General features: G+C 40.2%; 1 protein-coding gene across 10 annotated transcripts in view; it reads left to right on the top strand.

Moving 5' to 3' along the window:
* Positions 1-96: 96 nt before the first annotated feature.
* LOC107515746 (60S ribosomal protein L10a-like) overlaps positions 97-14,104 on the top strand; it is a 226,600-nt gene continuing 212,592 nt past the window's right edge. For 7 of the 10 annotated variants that reach the window (XR_004951655.1, XR_004951659.1, XR_004951658.1 and 4 more), the window contains exon 1: positions 97-3,690. The gene's annotated coding sequence lies outside the window, so the exon portion shown is untranslated. The remainder of the gene's footprint in view (positions 3,691-14,104) is intronic. The other 3 variants (XR_004951662.1, XR_004951663.1, XR_004951661.1) reach the window with 3 other exon arrangements.

The raw sequence follows: 14,104 nt of genomic DNA, 5'->3' as shown, positions 1-14,104 counted from the left end.
CCCCTCCCCGGAGCCCCGCTCCACCCCCGCCGGCTCCGCCCATCTGCGTGCTCCCGTGGCCGCCTGCGCGTCACTGCTCCAGGAAGCCAATCAGCACCCCGAGCGGCGCGGCGGCAACGCTGCCATTCAACCTGCAAAGGCCGGGAGGAGGGGCGGGGCCTCGTGGCGGAGCAGCCGGGCCAGGGCAATTGAGGACTGGAGGGCGGCGCGCTTCCATCCACCAAGGGTCGCGTTGGAGCGTGAAAACAGAAGAGGCAGATGGCACAGGAGGAGAAATTGTAAAGAAGGTGAGCCAAGTATCTTAAAAGCAACTGTGAAGAAAATAGCAACAAACAAGAACCCCTGTCTGTATTCTAGTCCTGGCTCTGTGTCATTCATTCATTCTTCATCATTTACTTCTCCCTCCCTTCATTTATTTACTCCGTCATCACTCTGAAGGCTAGCTTACCTTACACTATTATGTGAGGATCCAGGGAAGATTTAAAAACTTTTTTTTTTTTTTTGGTCTGTCACGTGAGGAGATTCAAACGGAGGTATCCCCTACAGGGACCCTTTAATGTTGTCTTCTAATTTATTTTATTTTATTTTTATCCAGGCAGTTTCCAAATAAACCAAAAAGTGGACTTGAGTCAAGGTCCTGTTATTGAACCTAAATTCAGACGGTTTGCTGGAAGACAGGTTCAAAAAAAAAAAAAAAAAGAAAGAAAGAAAGAAAGTGAATGATGGGTGACTTCTTGATCCTCTCCCTTATCATCCTGGAATTTAGGTGTTCTCCTCCAGCGAGCTTGTCCACACGCATCCCCCCAACTCCAAACTGGAGACTGTCAAGGGGACATAAGGCCAGCCTCTTAGGACTTTTTACTACGCATGCAGTGCAGCATTGAAAAGCTGCGAATTCTTTCACCCATAATTCTAATTTCTTTTCCTTTAATGGCCTCCAAGGGGCATGATCTTAAAGGGTGCTTTCCATGGTTATTTTACTAATTTCCCCCAGAACTCCATGAGACAGGCATTATCTTACTCATTTTACAGATAAGGAGGCTGAGAGTTTAGAAATTTGCCAAAGGCCAAACTAGAATCTGTACCTAGCTTTGTCTAACACAAAAGCCCCAAATCCTTTCAGTACACCAGATTGCCTCTCCCTAAGTTTTAAAATAATATATATATATATATATTTTAAATTTTTTTATACCACATCAGAAAAATGAGCATGAATTAAAAGTTTACTAATCGACTCTGTCAGGCCATTGGACAAAATGAATTGGTGGAGGAGGAAAAGGTTACAGAGGAAATAACTAATAAAAATAGATTAAAATTAATGGTATGAAATAACATAAGAAAGGTTAAAAAAACAATGAACCAACAGATGTCAGGTCACATTCTGTCAATGACTTAGGACTTTGGAGAGATAAGAAGCTATCAGAGTGTGGTGGAGCTAATTAGGAAAAGGGATACGAGAGAGAAGGAAGTCTAGAGATGAATTTTAAAAGAGATGATGGGGTATGACTTGGCATAGCCTTTTATACAGAGAGAATGGCTTGAACAAAGATAAGACATGGTCAGTATGGGGAAAATTTGTGAGAGGCCACTGAGGTTTTGAAATACCAATGTGAATGGCATTTACCCAAGGAAAAAAGTAATGACTGAGATAAAAATCAGAGTAAAACACCTTGACCTGCAGTGGTCTCTTCTACAGAAATGCAATAATATTAACTGAAAGTGGCTTGTTTAAACAATATGATCATGATTTGAAATCAGCCTCATTGTTGCTCAAACTCTCCCCCCAAAGTAAAAGCAATCCTCAAAAGATAAAAATACAAGCAACAGCTTTGAATTAATTATGTAAACACCTGCCACAGTTTTTTAGTGAGGTGTTCTTTTGAATCTGTTCCTGAGAAGGAATCCTGAGTATGTTTGCAGAAAAGAGATCCTAGATTCAACTCAGAGATTAGTGGGTGCAGTGGAGCAGAAGAACATGGAAAGTTTTTCCCATTAGCAGAATGTGAAATTTTTGTTAATCTCACAGATGTAGTTCTTCTTTCTGCAAAACTGCATACACACATTTGCATAGGCATGACCTGGTGTTGGAGCTGACACTAGCCTGCTCAGAGGAAACTCTTGGGAGAACACCTGCCTTGCTCACTGAGGGACACAGAGTTCCCTGATAGGATGCTGACCATACTAGGAAGTGCCTGGAACTTAGTTTTCTGGCAGAAAGTAGCAGCTCTGCTCTGGACACTGATTCTAGATTCCCTGAAAGGTTGCCTGAATTTTTTATTGCAAGTCTTATTCTGTTGCTAGCATTCAATAGGTCTCTTTACAAATATGATAAAGGAAAGCAGTTATTACAATGTAAACGCTTCCAGCCTTTCTCCTTTCCTGAAAAGAGGAATGTCATCTTTTCCTACTTAGTCTTTTATGCACATTGTGTCCCTGCCAAAATTCATATGTAGAAATCTTAATGCTTAATGGGGTGGTATTAGGAGGTGGGGGCTTTGGGAGGTAATTAGGTTAATCACCATCTTCATGAATGAAAGTAATGCCCCATAAAAGAGTCCTGAGAGAGTTCGTTGCCTCTTCTGCATGTAAGGACACGGGAAAATCACCAGTCTGCAACCAGGAAGAGAGCCTTCTCCAGAACCTGACCATGCTGATCTTGGACTCCCAGCCTCCATAACTGTGAGAAATAAGTTTCTGTTGTTTATAAACCACCCAATCTGTGCTATATTGCTACAGCAGCCTAAATAGACTAAGACATTTGACCTGTGAGGAGTACTATCTCTTTTATACCCACTTCCTGGACTTTCATGATGAAAACAATAGGAAGAAAAAGATCTGGAGAGAAAGAAAAGGCCTTCATAGGTTGGCTATATTGATCTAAATGATGGAGATGAGTAAGAGTAAAAGTATTTCATAATCTAGGGGATATTGGTAAAGGTATTTCGTGAGGTGGAGAGGAATTTAGCTAAGAGGACTCAGAATTGTGAGAATAGGAAAAGATTGTGAGAAGTTATGCTGAGTATGAGTTGGATACCTTAATATTTTCCAACAAGTAAAGTTTAGAGTCCTGTCTTTATTATTCTTGTTGTTTGCCTGTATTTATTTGAAAGTGACTTTTTTTAGAGACTGGACCAGATGGAAGGGTATGTACTATGGTTACACAGATTTAACTTTTTGAGTGCCTAACATGGACTTGGAAATTTGCGTCTTACAGAGCTCCTTAAAACTATCCTGTGAGGTAGGTAATATCATGTCTATTTTATAGACGAAGAAGTAAAAAGAGAGGTTTTGTGAGTTACTTAAATTTGTAAATAGAAATTAAAAAGTCAAGATTTGAGCCCAGGTTGTCTGACCCCAAGTCCGGTGCTTTTTCCCTTCATGCTTCCCTGGAGTTGGGGGTCAGACAACCTGGGCTCAAATCCCTTGCACCTGCCTCATGAATTTCTTCCCCCCAGAGGAAACACAAACCTAAATGATTCTCTAAAAGCACAGACAAGTAACGTCAATTGTTACTAAAGTTTTTGTGAATATGCAAGAGGGAATTATACATTGTGCATCACTCTTAAACATCTGTGTCTCCTAAGTTCTATATCCTATGGGAGCTGCTATATCTCTCTCTTCAAAACGACCCCATTTCCCATCCGGCATTTCTTCTGCACACTAGTGAGAGAAACATCCCACCTCCAGAAGGTATGTTTGCATGTTTTCTCATGCAAAGAAATTTGTTTTTTTTCTCTTAGCTTCTATGATTTGCATCCCAGCAATCACTCTGATGAGCAAAACCAAAGGTTTTCATGGGGATCTACCTTCTTTAGAATATACAGAAAGTGGAGGGGTGAAAATAAAAATTTGTTATTTTTCTGTATCACATATTTCTTCAGTGAACATTTATTGAGCGTCTAATGAGCACGTGGGTGCCAGATACAAAGTTGAGTAAGATGCCCTATCCTCGAGGAAGCTCTAGGCAGTGGGAGAGAGAAACAATTGACCAGTGTGTTAAGTGCTATGATGGAGTACAGTTCAAGATGTTTCAGTGGCACATAATAAGAATATCTAATGATATTTATTAAGGCAGGATACAGAAGGGGGGCTTTGAAGAGGAAATGGCACTGAGACTTAGTACCCAGTGATTAGATGAGAGTTATTATGCTAAGCAGTTAAGAAGTTGACATTCAAGAGAGAGAAAGAGAGAGAGAGCGCGCGCGCAGCATCTGCAAAAGCACTATATGTTTGAAGACCTGAAATTCTGCATGATACAACTGAGAGACACTCGTGGAGAAGTGTAGTAGATGAAGATGGAAGGGTAAGAAGTGTTTAGATAAAACAAGGTACTGATGTGCTAAGCAAAAGAGATTTGGAGTATACACTGAAAGTAGTAGAGACCCACTGAAAATTTTAAACACACAAATAAGGTGATTCATTTTATATTTAGATCTCTCTGATAACAATTGTCTCGAAACTACATTGGAGGTGTGCAGACAAGATCGTTGGTTGTCTCTGGCAGCTCTATCCAGTAGAATTTTCAATGATGATAGAAATGTTCTATACCTATGCTACCCAATACCATAGCAGCTAGCCATTTACTCTGTTGAGCACTTGCAATGTGGCCAATGCATCTGAGGAACTGTGGTTTTACTCTTATGTAATTTTAATAAATTTAAATAGCCACATGTGGCTGATGGCTACCGTCTTAGACAATACCACTATATATCTTTCTCCTTTTCATCTGTACTAATAGAAACCCTGATATTTAAGCTGAGCACATGCTGCCCAGAATGAAGAACACATTTTCCAGTTTGCCTTATAGTTAAGTGCGGGCCATATAATTAAGTTCTGGGCAATGGGTATGAGCTGAAGTGCTATTTCTGGGTTATACCTTTAAGGGTAAGTGGTGCCATCCCCTTATCCTTTCCTCTTTCTCCACAGGCTGAAATGTGGACATGGGAGAGAGGCATTTAGCTTATGTGTCATAGCAAAACAGTAAGATAGACGGAGCCTGGGTCCCAGATAGCTTTGGTCTAGAGCCGCCATGCCAGTCAGACTTTTAAGCACAAGCGAAATAAATTTCTATTTCATTTACACCACTCTTATTTTGGGCTTCTGTCCCATTGAGTTCTAGATACAATGAGTGAAGCTGCGAGAATAATCCAAGCAAGAGATGGAAGTCAAAACAAAGACATTGCCAATGGGAGTGGAGTAAAAGGAACTTACCTGAGAAGGATGAAAGAATTCTTTATGCAAAGCCTAAATCTGTGAAAAACCCAAGGAAGAATACAGTTCCATCCATGACTGCTTCTGTGAGCATTACTTTAAACTCACAGTTCAAGACCATTTAAAAATAGAAATCTAATGAGTAAAGAGAAACAAAAATGGGACATATGCTCCTCCCAAGACCCAGCTCAGATCTGCGGCAATATAGAGATAATGAAATCAGTATGGTACCTTGACCTATTCAGAAACTGAGATATCTTTTTATTTCATACTAAATGGAGGGAGGGCAAGCTAAGAGCTAACGTGTAGTACACATTCTAGAATAATTTTAAATATTGTATTTTGTGCCTTTGTGTCGACAAAAGTGTTGACAAGTCTTCAGAAGTGCCATCATGAAAATATAAGTTTCCTTTTAAACTGCATTATGTCCATTGCTTGCCAACAATTTCCCAAGACTCAATAACATCCTAAGCAAGTTAAGCAAGTTTCAAATTCCCATTTTTACACTAAATCTTTACATCAACCCCCCCCCTTTTTTTTCACATATAAGTTATACAAATTCTGGTTGGAGATAGTTTGATTATGAAGGATCTTATAGGATTTTGAACGAATAAACAAATGATTATTTATTAAGCACAAGTTCCCATGACAGGCACTTTTGGAGGTGAAACCTGCAAAACACTCTGCACAGAAGGACTCTGTTCAAACCCTTGCTCTAGAGACTTGTCCAACCCTAGGGTGACTTCTAGCAGTCTAAGGTCTTGTCCCTGGGTCTACCCAGCTCCCTTTGAGTTCCTGTCTGGAAAAGCTCAGGGCTGTAAAAGTAATTTAGTTTGTTCTAGCCAACACCTGACAACAGGCCCCTGATCTTCCTTTCTTAGAGCATTTGCTAAAAAACAAACAAACAAAAAAAACCCTTACAATTGTAAATCCTTCCCCTGTTCCTTTAAGAAGTACATGTACCTCCTGCAACTCCGAGTTGTCTCTCTCAAGGACCTGAAAGCTATTCCTTAGAAATGTAATCATCAGTAAGGATAGGGCCTCTGCCTCCCAGTCTCCAGGGGAGGATAGAATCCTACTTCGATAATTTGCCAGCGAGCAGACACAGCTGTTTTAATCACATTTACACTAACCATACTTCGTAATTTTTCCCTTCCCTGATTCTACTTGGGCCCGGAATTGCTCCCCTCACCAGTCCAGCTCCTTTATTCTCCCTTTAAACCTCTGCACAAATCAGAGTGGAGATCAGCATTTTGCCCAGTAGTTATTAACTAAAATCTGTTTTTACCACTTTACCTAATGTCTGGCTTTGTCTCTCTTGGACAAAAGCATGAGCCAGGTCTCTAGGTCTAACAATTCTGTGGTGTTGGCTTTTATCATACTGATTGAGAATTTGAAGAAATCGATCCTCATAAAGATTAAATAACTCACCCAACATCACATTTGTAGTTCATTGGTATGAGCCATAGAATTACCTAATTATTGAGCCGTAAGAAACTTAAGGGTTCATCTTGGTCAGCCTTCTCATTTTACAGAGGATTCTGAGGACCAAAGAATTTAAATGTCTGTTGTTGTAAGAGTCAGAACTGGGTAGGGTTGACAGATTTAATAAATAAAAATACAGGATAGCCAGTTAAATTTGAATTTCAGTTAACAGCAAATAAGTTTTTTGTATAAGTCTGTTCCACAGTACTTCATCAGGAAGTACATACTAAAAAAAAAAAAAAATTGTTTATTTTATCTGGCAACCCTATTTCACAGCTCCTCCTTCCAAGAGTCCTACCTACTCATAACTTAATAAAAGAAGTATCAACTATCTCACAATTTCTTTGCAGGAAATTTTGATTATATTTGCATTACAAGATAGGAAGACTATGACTTCATGAATTTTGTGGTTTTCTTAAAACACTACACTTTTCTGAACTTAGGGAAACTCCACAACGTAGTATTTGTGAGAGAGGCATGATTCATTTATAAACAAACATACCAAAAAATATTAAACTAAATTTAAAACCCTCTATGTCTTATAAACGTGACCGTATACAGTTGGTTGGACTCTCAAGCTACTATCTATCGGGACCATCTTTTAATTTCTAAGTCAGTTTCTCCCCAACTGATCCAAACAAGTTCCCCTGGACAGGAATCACAATCCTTGCTGGGGGTGGGAAGGAGGCCAGCTAGGCCCACATTAGTAGAGAAGGTAAGGTTTGGAGGAGAGTGACATGGGAAGGCTCAGAGCCGAGACTATGGAGAACCAAACTAGCTGACTGTTTCTGCTGATATGCAAACAGAGCCATGGAAAAATAGATCCGTCTGACTGGTAAGGAGACTGGTGTTACCAGAGTTGACAAATGAGAACAAAGGAATATGATTATTTTTTGGCAATACCTGTGACTTTGTAAACAGAGACACGAGTGAGGGAAATTGTGATAACATAACCTTTTTCTTTACTGACTGGCCCAGCACCACTGATGAAAGCCGTGCTTTACACACAAGCCCTAAGGAACGTGAAGCCTAAGAAAATGCTCCATATTTGCACAGCCTTTTCACATAGTCTTAAGTAAGCTGCAGTGACAACTCATAGCTGGAGGTAGGAGGCAGGGCAAATGATTTTTTATTGGCCCTCGCCTCCTCTGCACCCATATTATAAAAGAAACTGTCAAGTTTCAAATACATCAGGGACAAGTTCAAGGTCAGTTAAGATGATAGAGCTAGAACTCCAACCAGGCCCTCTGACACTGTAGGAATTCTTATCTGAGTGGGAGGGTCTGCAGGGTAGGAGCTGAGCTGAGCTGAGGACCATAGAATGAGTATGATTTTCTGAGTCCACAAGCTGAAGAACATTCGTATGGAAACACAAACTTCGAACAAGTGCACGTGAGTTCTTTTCATTGCAGAGAAGCCCCACTTGGTTTAGCGCATAAAGGTCAGTTCGTTATAAGCAGTCTGGTTCACAAAAGCCTAAGGCAGGAAACTCAATATTGTCAAGCCTCTGGAATTATACAGCTGACAGGAAGTGAGGTCTTTCTATGGCTGTGTAATCTTTCATTTATGTTTCTCTCTCTACTCCTCTTCCTGTTATGTTTTCCTCAACTGACGGGCTTCCTCTGCTTACTTATTGGCTTGTCAGAGATCTTCAAATAGCTACCCCATCTCTGAGGCTCCAGGACATTTCATCCTGTCCTTTTCTGCCCTGGGGAAACAAACATTTCAGCACAGAGGTTAAGGGCACAGACCCTAGAGACAGATGTTTGAGTTTAACTACTGATTTATTACTTAACTTCTCTGGTTCCAGGTTTCTCATCTGTAAAATGGAGCTAATAACAGCCTCAACCTCATAGGGTAGTGTGAGGAATCCTTAAATACTCAGCACAATGATGGCACATAGTACACGCTCAAAAAATACAGCTGTGTTAGTGTTATGATTATAGCCACTCTGGTATTTATAGCTCCTGGTTGAGTATTTCCAAGCCCCAACTTGAAATTCTCAGTGGAGAGAGCCATCGGCTCAGCTTGTCTTGTCTTCATGAGGCCGTAAGTACCTGGCCTTTCTATGAATTGGCTGCCCTGATCCAATCAACGCAGGCTGGAGAGGTGGGCTATGGTAGAACAAGCACAGTTGACTCATCTGCCATTCACTGGGGGCTGTGAGTAGAAGGTAGTTCTTTCAGAAGGGGATATGAGTATAGCTAGCGCCCAAAAGATGCTTACTACTGTGTGCAAGAATTTGTTCTCAGACATTTAATATCTAATTTTAATACGTGCTTGCAGCCCCTGGATTATAGCCATCTGCTCTTTCTTGCCCCGATTGGGCTAAATAGGGAATTCTTCTCAATTTCCCTTCAATTATACACTTTTCTACATCCCAGAAATTTGCGCACTCAGCCCACATTTGTCAAATGCCTATGACAGTGTATAAGGCATTATGTCCTGCACTGTGCATATTACAAAGTGGGGTGGGTGGGGTCGGGTCAGAGGATGGGATATAAAGATGAAAAAAGAGCAGTTTCTGTCTTTCAAGGCACTTAAAATCTGATGGGCTTCACGAAACTACTCTAAATCAAAAGAGTGTATGATAAATATGGTAATGGAGGCATAAAGTGTTAAGACACCACAGAGGGATAGATATGTTCTGTCTGCTGGGGTTTTAAAGAATATCTTTATGGAAAGAGTCATTTGGCTGGCATAATGAAGGATGGAAAGACACCAACCAGCAAAGGTGAGTAACGAGTGTATTACATACAGGTTAACTGAATATCACAAATAAGTTTTCAGAGATGAGAAGGTGTAGAGCCCATTGAAATACAATTAATGGTCTGGTTTGGTTCAAGGATAGAGTTTTTCCTTAATGGGAAAGAATGTTGTTGTATAGCGGTTTGATAGCATTTCAAACCACTAGCTTGGAAACCCACTAGCTCGGAAACCCACTCGTTTATGACCAAATAAAATAATATTATTTTTAAGAGTAGAGTTGTTTTGATCCAAGAATGGAGTTGTTTTTATAAGTAATGTTGTCTTGGTATCAGAGTGAAGTTGTTGTCAGGATGTAATCATTGATATCTGTGGTTGCCAATAAGCTCTCAGTAGCAACAGTGCTGACAGGTGCCACTGGGGGCTTATCAATAAGAGCATATGCAACTATGGCAAGGGAATGTTTAGACTATAAATACCCCGAGTTTGTGAGAACCGTGTGAGAGAGTTCAGTCTGGGCAAGGTTACCCTTTGCTGATCTAAATAGCTCTCCAGAGACTTTGGGATATTAGCTCCTGCTGTGTAAGGTGATTCTTTACAGGCAATGGGGAAAACCACACAGTGGCCCCGTGAAGGAGATCATCTTGTTCCTCAACACTGTCACTGTTGTTCCCTAGCAACTGTGCTCCAGTAACAGCGGACTTTCTTTTTGGCAGCTGGACTCAACTTTTGGTTGGCTAAGCCGACTCTCCTGAGAACCATCTCTGAGAAATGTACAACTCAACTAAATTTGAAATTCATTCCTTTCATTTCCCCTTGCCTGGAACAATAGTATAATTAATCTATCATTGGTTTAGACTATGTAATGCCTTTATTAACTTATTAAGAGACAGTATCCTGTATACTATTGGCTCGTGAAATTATTATAATTCCCACAGTGAACCTACGTTAAAGAAATTAATGGCAAGGACAAACTCAGTCCCTGAGCATAAATTTGCCTCCTCTACAAAACAAATATGTTATGTGTGTAGAAACATTGGCATCAGATGCTGAGGTAAGGAGCTGGTGCCTGAGTTTATAAACAAGTAGAACCTGCAAAAGAGAAGTAGTAAAATATCTGCTGTCTAATTTTGTTTTTATGTTATTATTTTGTTAGTTGCATGTGTTGTAAATGTCCATTTAAGTGTATCATCCTCCCAGCAGGAATTATGTAATAACTAACGTAGCCTGAGTATTCACCTTTGTACCTGCCAGGTGTTAATGTAAGGACTCAACTTGTGTTATATCCTTATTATAACCCTCTGAGGTAGACATCATAATCCTCATTTTACCGATGATGAGGCTAGCACTCAGCAGAAAGCAACATACCTAAGGTCACCACCTGGAAAGTGGTAAAGCCGATACCTGAACCCAGGCATACTGTTATGTCACACTGCCTTCCACTAGCTCGGAAATCCTTTTCCAGCAACACGTAATCTAACTTAAACAATGCTTCTGGGCTTTAAAGAAAAGAATTTATTGCAAGCTATGCACAAGGTGATGCTTTTGATAATCATAAAGATATGAGTGGAGGAAGCTTAGTTACCTATGGCCTGGCTATCTATAGGTCGCCTTTCTCTGGATGTGAGAGAAAAAAATGCAGTCTTGACCCTAACTTGGCATGTGGAATTAGATCTCTGCCTCAAAGATGGGAGAGCAATTCTAAGTCTTGAATAATTTATGTAGTGTCTCATTCTCCTCTTAGATGAAGCTTTTACTTTTGAACCACAAGAACAAACAGACACACAGGTGTTTTCTTAGAATCACCAGGTGTCAAAGTTGGAAGGACTTTCAGCTGTTGTTTGGTTCAACCTCTCCAATCCAAACTGGGTTTTTGGATCCCTCACTACCATATTACCATCTGTCCCAGCTGTTGTCGGCCTATTTTTCCCCCTATTCTCCCACACTGATGAATGGTGCTCACGTGTGAGATACATTACCTCTGCTGATGAGATAAGACAGTTAGTGGGTTGTGTGCAATTCCTGGCAAGCTAACTTTAAGCCACACCTTTAATTTTCCACTCAAAGTGAATCAATAATGCAAATAATTAGGAGGGATGTTATTACAGAGACAGACTTGATTGTATTCTAAAGAGTATTTTTAAAGTCGTTCATTTGCAAAGGCTGGCAGTTTAATTATTAATAGCCAAAATTACTGGTCACACTCCACTCTGCTGTCCTTTATACATAAGTTTAGTGGATAAAAAGTGCTGATTTCACCAGCGGTCGAAATCATCCAGTGACTGGGAGTTCACCATTTCCGATTCATGACAACTTTGAACAGTTTTACTGTCAGCAAATTCTTCCTTTTATTCAGTTGGAAAATGTCTCTAACTGCAACTGGTCCATTATAGCACTGGCATATCTATTTGTGCCCTGCTCTGTATCTTCTCCTAATGTTCTTAGAACCTGTTCTAAATTCTTATAATTCTCATCAAGTCTTTCACTGCAATTCCATTGCCTCTATTCAGCAGATGACCTTCCCTGGGACATGCTAAATGCCCAGAAAGTTTTGCTTATCTCTTCCTCTATAAAACAGTTTACATGAATGTCCTAACTTATAGATTCTATTCTAACAAAATTTTATCTTTTTCTTCTGGCTGTGATCTCAGAGGGAGGGACTCATCCCATCTATAAGGCTTATCTGTCCATTTGGGTTCAAAATCTATATCTTCTTCGGCTAATTCAGGGACATGGTTACTTTACACATAAGAAAGAATGTCATTTTTCTTAGGTAGAAATAATTTTATTTCCTCAAGGGATAACTTCACTCTGAGTAAATGTGCCATTTTAGAAATTCGAGTAGTGAATTTCATCTTTATCAAAGAAACTCCTGAGTAATTTTTTCATTTGCTGTACAATATTCTTAATTTTAGTTGCAGATCAGAATTACTTGGGGAGTTTTTAAAAATTCTGATGCTCAGGCCATATTAATAAAGTCAGAATTTCAGGGTGTGGAGGTAGGAACCAAGCAGCAGTATTTTTAAAGCTCTCCAGGTGATTCCAGGTCCATCCAAGCTTGGGAACTCCTGGTCCAAATCCAATTCTTGCTGCTCAATGCATGGTCCTAGACTACTACCACCATGATCATGTGGGAGCTGCTTAAAAATGTAGAATCTCAGGTCCCATCTATTGAATCAGAATCCACATTTTAAGCAGATATCCTGCTCATTCCTATGCACATTAAAATTTGAGAGGCAGTGGTCTAGACCAGACTCTAGGAGTCAGCACACCAAAATCAGTAGACTAGATCCAGCTCTGTGCCTGCTTTACTAAATAAAGTTTTATTAAACAAGCCACCCCCATTCCTTCACATGTTGTCTGTGGTTGCTTTTGGTTACAGTGGCAAAGTCAAGCAGTTGTAACGGAGATCTTCTAACTGACAAAACCTAAAATATTTGCTATCTGGCCTTTTACAGAAAAAGTTTGCCAACTACTGTTTTAGAAGATAGAATGGTTACATTTAGCCAAAAAAGCATCTCTGGGATTTTGTCAGAGTGGAGGGGAAGACAAGATGCATTTGCCCTTATACTGATGTCATGTCCCTCATGAAGACAGTTCTTCTGACACAGGCCTTTTATATCCACATGTACCAGACTCGTTCTGCCAAAATGAGCCTGTTGTTTCTAATATAATTAATTCTGTATATATTCTCCAGAGAAACAGATGGGCCAGCACAAATCCACCCTCAGACTCATGTTCAGACACAAACAGACATTTAATGTCATTTAAATGAAGTTGCAGAATTATTTGACTAATGCAATATTACAAAGTCTCTACTGGAAAAACAGGACTACGTGAATCAGGAAGATGAGTTCCTCCTGGCAGTCGAGACAATCTCTTCTACTCAACTTCACCTAAAAAATAAGGAAGTTTCCATTTTTCCCCTCTCTCTGTATTAGCTTGACTATATCGTCTTAAAAATGTATGCCTTTTATAGTAATTGACCACTTGCCCCCAGGTAGAAAACCAGAACTTCATGTGGTTTGCCTAGTGAAGGTGTACGGGGAGCCAATCTGGTCTCCGTGGCATGCTTTGGCAAGATAGCTGGCACAGCCTACATTTCAGGCTTTCCTCTGTGATCACAGGACAGACAGAAGCTAACCAGTTCAAGGAGATATTGATCTGTGATCTTGCCCCATTGGATACTACAGAGCATTCCTTCTCAAATTCAAGCTAACTAGGAAATTACCTGGCCATCTCGTTAAATTGCAATTTCTGATTTAGTGATTCTAGGGCTGGGCCTGAGATTTGGTAGTTTCTAGCAGGGTCCAAGGTGATGTTGATTATCTGAGAACCATGCCTTGAATAGTAAGAGTCTAGGGCGAGGGTTGGCCTATGGTCACATCTGGCCCACACTGCTTGTTTCTACAAATAAAGTTTTATTGGAACACAACCATGCTCATTCATCTCAGATATTGTCTGGGGCTATCTTTATGCTACAATGGCAGAGTCAAGTAGGCCACAGAGACTATATGGCCTGCCAAGCTTAAAATATTTACTATCTGCCCCTTACAGAAAAATGTTTGCAACACTGATTCTCCAAAGGGAGCCCAACGACAACCTGCATCGGCACCATTTGGAGGTTTTGTTACAAATGTTGATTCCCAATGTCATCCCAGATCTACTAAGACAGCCAGGGAGTGGGCCTGGTAAGCCCCAT

The sequence above is a fragment of the Rousettus aegyptiacus genome, unplaced genomic scaffold (assembly GCF_014176215.1).
Source record: "Rousettus aegyptiacus isolate mRouAeg1 unplaced genomic scaffold, mRouAeg1.p scaffold_m13_p_6, whole genome shotgun sequence".
NCBI classification, from domain to species: Eukaryota; Metazoa; Chordata; class Mammalia; order Chiroptera; family Pteropodidae; genus Rousettus; species Rousettus aegyptiacus.
The sequence above is the reverse complement of the archived record's forward strand: the minus strand, read 5'-3'. Positions and strand labels throughout refer to the sequence as shown.